The 7,500-nt window shown below is 39.4% G+C and overlaps 1 protein-coding gene across 6 annotated transcripts in view; it reads left to right on the plus strand.

Moving 5' to 3' along the window:
- Positions 1–7,500, plus strand: part of LOC137985095 (tetratricopeptide repeat protein 28-like) — a 157,514-nt gene that overhangs the window by 90,384 nt on the left and 59,630 nt on the right. For 2 of the 6 annotated variants that reach the window (XM_068832566.1, XM_068832561.1), the window contains 5 exons: positions 627–677; positions 1,025–1,072; positions 1,327–1,375; positions 2,825–2,877; positions 7,178–7,245. The gene's annotated coding sequence lies outside the window, so the exon portion shown is untranslated. Of the gene's footprint in view, positions 1–626; positions 678–1,024; positions 1,073–1,326; positions 1,376–2,824; positions 2,878–6,604; positions 6,726–7,177; positions 7,246–7,500 lie in introns of all 6 variants that reach the window. The other 4 variants (XM_068832565.1, XM_068832562.1, XM_068832564.1 and 1 more) reach the window with 3 other exon arrangements.

The following is a 7,500-nucleotide window of genomic DNA, read 5'->3' on the forward strand; positions in this document are numbered from 1 at the left end:
GTAACATTAGCTTGAGGGCTTGTAATACATTATTTGTTTCTTGTGTGATCGAACTATATACTGCCCTCCATTCTTTCCTTACACATTGAGAAAGTAAGTAAACGATCTATCTTGAATTGTTCCTGAACAGAGAAGGTTTTTGTAGTTCTTGAATCCGCGTGATTCAAAGATGATCAGGGTGTTACAAAGCAAGATGACGATTAAGAATCGGCATTCAATCAGTTTTAGTCATAAGAAACCCTTAATCCGCTTTAAAGTCTTATTTAAAGCTAAGCAAAACCAGAGTCTCGTATAATGTACGTGTTCTCATTACAACTTTGAACCTTGCGGAAGGAAACCATTACAGGAGTTGTTCGGAGCAATGGAACAGTCATCTCACCTCGATCAGCATTCAACTTGAACTGCTTCACTGATCAGTTGCGCAGTTTCCTCGAGTATAAAATGACTTCATTCTTCTCCTTGCTGCTCCATTTAAGAGTTCTCTTGCGAACTTTTCAGCTTTCCGCTCCAGTTCTACATTTTCATTGCAAACTAGGCATAAGGGAATTTTGTTAGGAAACTTAAAAGTTTTAGTACAAGATTATATAATGCATGGAGAACCACATTAAATCATTAAATTTTTGCAGATCGAGTTATTTCTTGTCGTCGAGGACATCGCATCGATTAGCTTCCATTTGGTAAGTTGCTTATATACTGTTACTTTTTTCTTAATAACACGAACAAGTAATTTATGTGTGACAAACCAGTTCTGATGAGTTTTGCGTTACATTTTGTTGGGAGCAGTGACGTATTTTTTTAAAACAGCTACTATATAAGCAAAGGGATAATTTCAAAACAATGGCCCGTCAGTTCATTTTTTGAACTTAAACTTCTGTTCTTCTGAATTTTCTGGCCCCTTTTCAGCAAAAGAGTTACCTTTTGAGAAATGCTGAGCGTAGTTGAGCAAACGACAATTATAAGTTTATTGGCGTGCTTGAGAATAGACTGCCAGCAGTCTCTTATTTTTCTTTGACAAATTTTGCAGAGTCATTTCTTGTCGTCGAGCACCTCGCATCGATTAGTATCCATTTTGGTAAGTTGCTCACTGTTACTCATCTCTTAACAACATGACAAAAGAGTAATTTATGTGTGATAAACCAGTTCTGATGAGTTTTGTCTTACTTTTCGTCGTTTTCTCTTTACTCCCTTTGGATCAAGTTAGTGGCTATGTCAGAATTCCTCTTATTTTTATTTTCTGAAGTGATCACCGTCACTCATGATTGGTTGCCAATGACGAACCCAAATGATCCACCAGTATTATTTATCCATAATTTTTTTTTTGTTCAGCGGGATTTATTATTCCTATTCAAAAGATTTTAAAGAGGAACATTGCAAGGTATTTAGTAATATTAGCTTGCTGGGTGTAATAAGGTCTTTGTCTGTCGTTGCAAGGTAATTTTAGTAACATCAGCTTGAGGGGTGTAATAAATTACTTGTTTCTTGTGTGATCGAACTGTATACTGCCCTCCGATCCATTCTTTCCTTACACATCGAGAAAGTAAGTAAACGATGGATATTGAATTGCTCCTGAACAGAGAAGGTTTTAGTTCAAGAATCCCCGTGATTCAAAGATGAGGGTGTTACAAAGAAAAATGACGGTTAAAAATGCATTCAATCAGATTTAATGTAAGGAGAAATATAGACTCGGAAAAATATCCGAGTCCCAGATCCCATCTCGGACTCGGATATTTTTCCGAGTCTATATTTCTCCTTACATTCAATATCATTGTTGTTGTTTCATCGTTAACACACAATCAGATTTAGCAAGAGAAAATGAGGGGACAGAGAGGGAGGCTCAGGGCGTTGGCCGGGATATGTTATGTCCACGAAAGTTATTTTTAGACGAGCGGAAGTCTGTCTTCCGAGACGTCCGCATGCAGTTTTGCCTCGCTCTCAGGTTCTTAGTGAAAAGAGAAAATGACGGCGCACGTGGAAGGCTGATGAATATTTATTTTCTTTCAAACATCGGACCGAAGTTGGCCTGCATGCGGACGTCTCGGAAGACTTCCGCTCGTCTAAAAATAACTTTCGTGGACATGACATATCCCAAGGGCTGGACCGGGAGCCTCCCTCTCTGTCCCCTCTTTTTCTCTTGGATTTAGCCATAACAAACCCTTAATGTCTATTCGCTTTAAAGTCTTACTTAAAGCTTACAGCAAGACCAGAGCCTCGTATAATGTATGCGTTCGCATTACAACTTTGAACCTTGCCGAACGAAACCATTACTGGGGTTGTTCGGAGCAATAGAACAGTCATTTCACGTCGATCAGTGTTCAACTTGAATTGCTTCACTGATCAGTTGCGCAGTTTGCCCGAGTATAATATGACTTTTTCTCCTTGGTGCTCTATTTGTTAGTTCTGTTGAGAACTTTTCAGCTTTCCGCTCCAGTTCTTCATTTTTATTGCACACTAGGCAAAAGGAATTTTGTTATGTGGTTGTTAAAGGGGTACTCTGACGAAAAAACACGATTTTTCAAAAAGTTTCAAATCCTCGAGGAAACGCTGCCAACATGTTGTATACGCTTTTCACATAATGGATTTAACTTACTTTCACCAACATTTCAATGTTGTTACGTCGAAATACTTGTTTTTTATAGCGATGAATTTTCCATTGTTTGATCGAACTATACTACCCTATTTTTTCCTGAAGTCCACATCATTTGATCTCGATCCACGGTGTTTGCGTAGGCATAAGTGATTTGTGTTAGAAAGTTATATCGCTCTAGATAATGTGTTTTACCGAGAGACTTGGCAGTGGGTAACCACATGAAATTAAAATTTTTAGAGTTACGAGACGAATTTTTGGCTTTTGAAAGGCATCAGTTTGGACCAACACTGGTAAGTCGTTCATTCAGTTTACATATCTTTTTCCTATGAATAAATGACTCATGCTATGCAGTTTCAATCACATACAACCTGCTCTTTGAAGAGATATGTCTTTGATCGATAATGACTCGCGGTTACTCGGAATAAATCCGAACGCCTTTCGGCAGGAGTCGAACCTGCTAAGACGTGCTGCAGTAAGTTGTCATATTACAAAGTCAAATCATTTCATTTTCAAAGCTAACTCCTCCAAAAAAGAGAAGAGCCCGATTTAAAATATAAGTGATTGATGGGCATAACATGAAATGCGTTAAGGAGGAAATTATTATAAAACCCTTTTCGTGTTATTTTGGATTAGTATTCGAGTTCTCTTGGTATCATTTCTAAATCAGAATTTTTTTCTTTTACTTCATGGCATATGATATGTTTATTCTGGAAGAAAGGATGTCTTGTAACCTTTCTTGCTTTTGCTGACCAATTTTTAACCAATCAGGATCCAAAGTAGCCCGCGTAGCGAGCATTTCCATGGGGGGACATAAGGGATTTTTATGTTTTGGCCCCGCGAAGAATGGGGCGAGACAAGGAGGAACTCTTGCAGACAAACTCCTGTATTTTTGAAACCGCCAACTTGACCTATCATGCATGTTCATCGGCTGTCATAAATTGACCAAGAAAAGGTTTGGTCTGCCGTAGTGGAAATGAACTTTGGGCAACAGAAGCTTAAAAAAGTTGACAAGGAAAATAACGATAATATTGACCAATATTAGAAAACAGATACTCTTCCCGAAAGCCTCCAAGTCCAATTATAGAGATGTTTTCGTAAGAATTTCACGCGACAATAAGATTTTAATGTTTGGTAAGGCAAATCGCATGAGGCAGCTTACCGCTATAATGAGGTTCCCAATGTTAAGAATAAGTGCTTCTGATGAAATGTCAGCGTACCTGAAATCCGAAAGACTATTGTTGTCTAACTACTCGGTTTATAAAAACAATTTTCTGTTTGATGGTTTAACACCTTGTTCTTGGTGCTTGTGTACGTATTCAAGAAAGTGATGTTAAAATTAAAGGAACAGCTATACAAATCAATCAATCAATCAATATAGCGCCATCTTCCATTAATTGTCCACGACGCTTTAAAACCCTAAAAATTAAAATCCTAAGAATTAAATGCGCAACTGGGAGGAGAAGGTTACGAACTTTCATCAGTTTGTTTCGCGAAGAAAGGAGCAGCTTGCCATCCAAGCAGACCGTGTTTTCAACATGGACGAAGTGCCTATGTCGTTTGATGCTCCTTACTCCAGAACTGTCGATACTGGAGCTGAAAGCGTTCCTGTGTCAACCACCGGTCATGAAAAAACAGGCTTTACTGTTGTCCTTGCATGCTCTGAGACCAGGAAAAAGCTCAAGCCAATGGTCATCTTCAAAAGAAAAACCATGCCGAAAGAAAATCTCCCCGATGGTGTGGTTGTCCACTGCCACAAAAAAGGATGGATGGATAGAGATGGAATGGCTGTTTGGGGTGAGAAAGTTTGGCGTCCCAGTCCTGTGTCCTTCTTCGACAGAACCTCTCTACTCATCTTTGACAGTTTCAGCGCACATATTGACGAAGGTGTTCGCAACGCTTTCAAAACTGAACACCAAACAACTACTGCAGTGATTCCTGGAGGCCTTACTAAGAAATTGCAGCCATTAGACATTTCTGTTAATTGGTCATTTAAGAACCATGTTCGTGAGGAGTGGGAGAAACGGATGTCGGAAGGAATTCACACCTTCACCGAAACTGGAAAGATGAGGAGGGCAACACATGCGGAAGTCTGCAACTGGGTAATTCGTGCGTGGAGAGCAGTGAAAGTCACGGCAATCACGAATGGCTTCAGAAAGGCGGGAATTACGCGTGTTCCTGGTGCCACTGAGGATGATACGAGCGATGCATCCGAAATCAGCGACGACGAACAAAGCGCAGCCACTCTGGATCCTGTCCTGGATGCACAATAGATGGAAATTTTTTTTTTCAATGTTCGGCTTTAGTACGTGCTATCTATCCACGGCCACGCAAGCAATTCAGTGGCTTGTCGATCCAACTTCGTGAGGCAGGGACTTTTAAAGCACGATTTTCCTTTGTTTTCGGTGCGGGTTATCTGCCGGTGCGGGTAATCTGTTGAAAACTTTTTCCCTTTATTGCAAAAATTGACCGATGCGGGTAATGTGCCGTGCGGGTAATCGGCCGGAAATTACGGTAATACGATAAGGTTTCAAAGAAAAAGTAAACAAAAGAACTACAAGTAAAAACTACAAAATTAATCAAATGCACGCTTAAAAAGTTAAGTCTTAAGATTAGCCTTAAAAACTGCCTTTGATGATGAAAACCTGATCCGGAGTGGTAGTTTATTCCAGAGCCTTGGTGCCGCCACGGAAAAAGCTCTTTCACCATACGTTTTAAGATTTTCTCTAGACTCATCAGCAACTTGTTGTTTGAAGATTTTAGTGTTCGATGAGAGTCATTATACCCCAATAGATCTTTAATGTAATCAGGGGCCAGTCCAGTCAGAGTTTTGTAAGTTAGCAACAACATTTTAAAAACTATCCTTTAATGAACTGGCAGCCAATGTAAGCTCGTTAGTATTGTTGTGATATTTTCCTTCCTTTGTAGTCAAGGTAACAAGGCGAGCTGCTGGGTTCTGTAAAAGGTGAAGTCTATTATTAATCAGATTCTTTAGGAGACCGTACAGCAGGGCATTACAATAGTCCAAACGCGATGTTACGTAAGCGTGAACAATAGTCTCAGTACTACTCTGGGATAGGTATCGGCTAATTTTAGCTATACTGCGTATGCTGAAAAATGCGCTCTTGGATGTTATTTTAACGTGCACTGTTCTTTGAAATCTAAACATTGATGGAATCCAACTCCCAAGTTCCTGGCCTGTTTACTAGACTTGATTACTTCTTCGGCGACTCGTATATAGAACTATGTACTGGATAGGCGATTAGGACAATTGGATGTAAACGACAAGTATAACTGCATGTCATCTACATAGAGATGAAACGGTATGCTATGCTTCCTGGCTATGTCACCGAGTGGACTTGTATAAAGGGAATACAATAAGGGTCTCGGCACAGAACCCTGTGGTACCCCGCAAGGTAAATGCTACTTCGACGATTCAATTCCATTAACAGAAACAAACTGTTCTCATGTCCAGATGTTTATTTGGAATGGCCCTATATCACAAAATGTTAGTCTTAGGGTCATTACTGATGTGGACAAATTTCATGTTTTTATCATCAACTTGAACAAAGAGTGTTTTTTTGGTCGATAACAGCTGGACTAGTTTGCGTGATTGAAGGTTCGAATGAAACCAATTAAGAGCAATGCTCCTAATACCAAAACGATTCTGTAGTCTTGATAACAAAATCGAATGTTCGTCGACAGTATCAAACGCAGCCGATAAATCGAGTAAAATACTAAAATAACCAATCTGTCGTTGTCAATAGCCATCAAAACATCATTTTGAACTCTCAAAAGCGCAGTTTCTGTACTGTGATGAGATTTATATGCTGACTGAAATTCTTCTAATAAGCCTTGATTATCATTAAGATGGTCCATTAATTGTGCTGCGACTGCTTTCTCTGTAACTTTGGACAAAAAAATATAAATTCGAGACAGGACGAAAGTTAGAAAATAGTTCATGATTAGCTTCACTCTTTTTCCACAATGGTTTCAACATGGCAACTTTGAATCTATCAGGTACTTGGCCATTTGTAAGAGACAACTTAACTATACGAGCGTTCACTGGAAGTAGATAATGACGGCGCCTTTTGAACACTGAAGATGGAATTGGATCAAGTGTACAGGACTGTGAGCACCGGTAATTCACAAAACCAGATATGGCCTCCTCTTGACCAGTTTAAATTCACTTAGCATCTGTTTAGCTAGACAGCTTTCAGACTCAGCATTTCATGAAGTAACTTGACCGTCAGTCACAATTCGAACAACTTCGCCAAGATCTTTGCGAATTTGAATTTTGTTACTAGAATATTCCACGAATGATTCGGACAGAGAACAGTTATTAGGTCCAGATATATAACACTGGACCGGATTGGAGAGCAGAAGCTTCTCTTTTGTTTTTAATAAAAAGAAGTCCAGAGTTCCCTGAGTTTTCATGGATCACTGATGAATAAAATGTGTGCTTCGAGGAGGCAATGATGTCATTAACAACACTGTTCTGAAACACATAGCGTTCTCTATCTTCAGGTAATCTTGTAGGTGGCCATTTACGTTTGAGCTTCCTCCTTATCTTCTTTTGAACATCAATTTCAGTTGAATACCAAGGCACACAAGGACGAAGAACGATCTGACGGGTCCTTTCGGGGGCATAAACATCAAAGGTAGACTTCCAAGACCCGATGATATGAATCAACTTACGAATCCATCAAACAAGGATGAATTCACGATAGTGTCATGGAAGTCAGCATAATAGTCTGGAAATTGTGGTTTATAGACCCTTTGCATTAATGGCAATGTACATCCTAAGCCTCACATTCATGTGAAAAGTCCTTTGTCTAGAAACATAAGTACGAGGCTGAGGATGTACAAAGCATTGTTATTCAAATTTAAGCGCCATTTATGCAAAGGGTCTATGC

The sequence above is a fragment of the Montipora foliosa genome, chromosome 14, assembly GCF_036669935.1.
Source record: "Montipora foliosa isolate CH-2021 chromosome 14, ASM3666993v2, whole genome shotgun sequence".
Classification (NCBI taxonomy): domain Eukaryota; kingdom Metazoa; phylum Cnidaria; class Anthozoa; order Scleractinia; family Acroporidae; genus Montipora; species Montipora foliosa.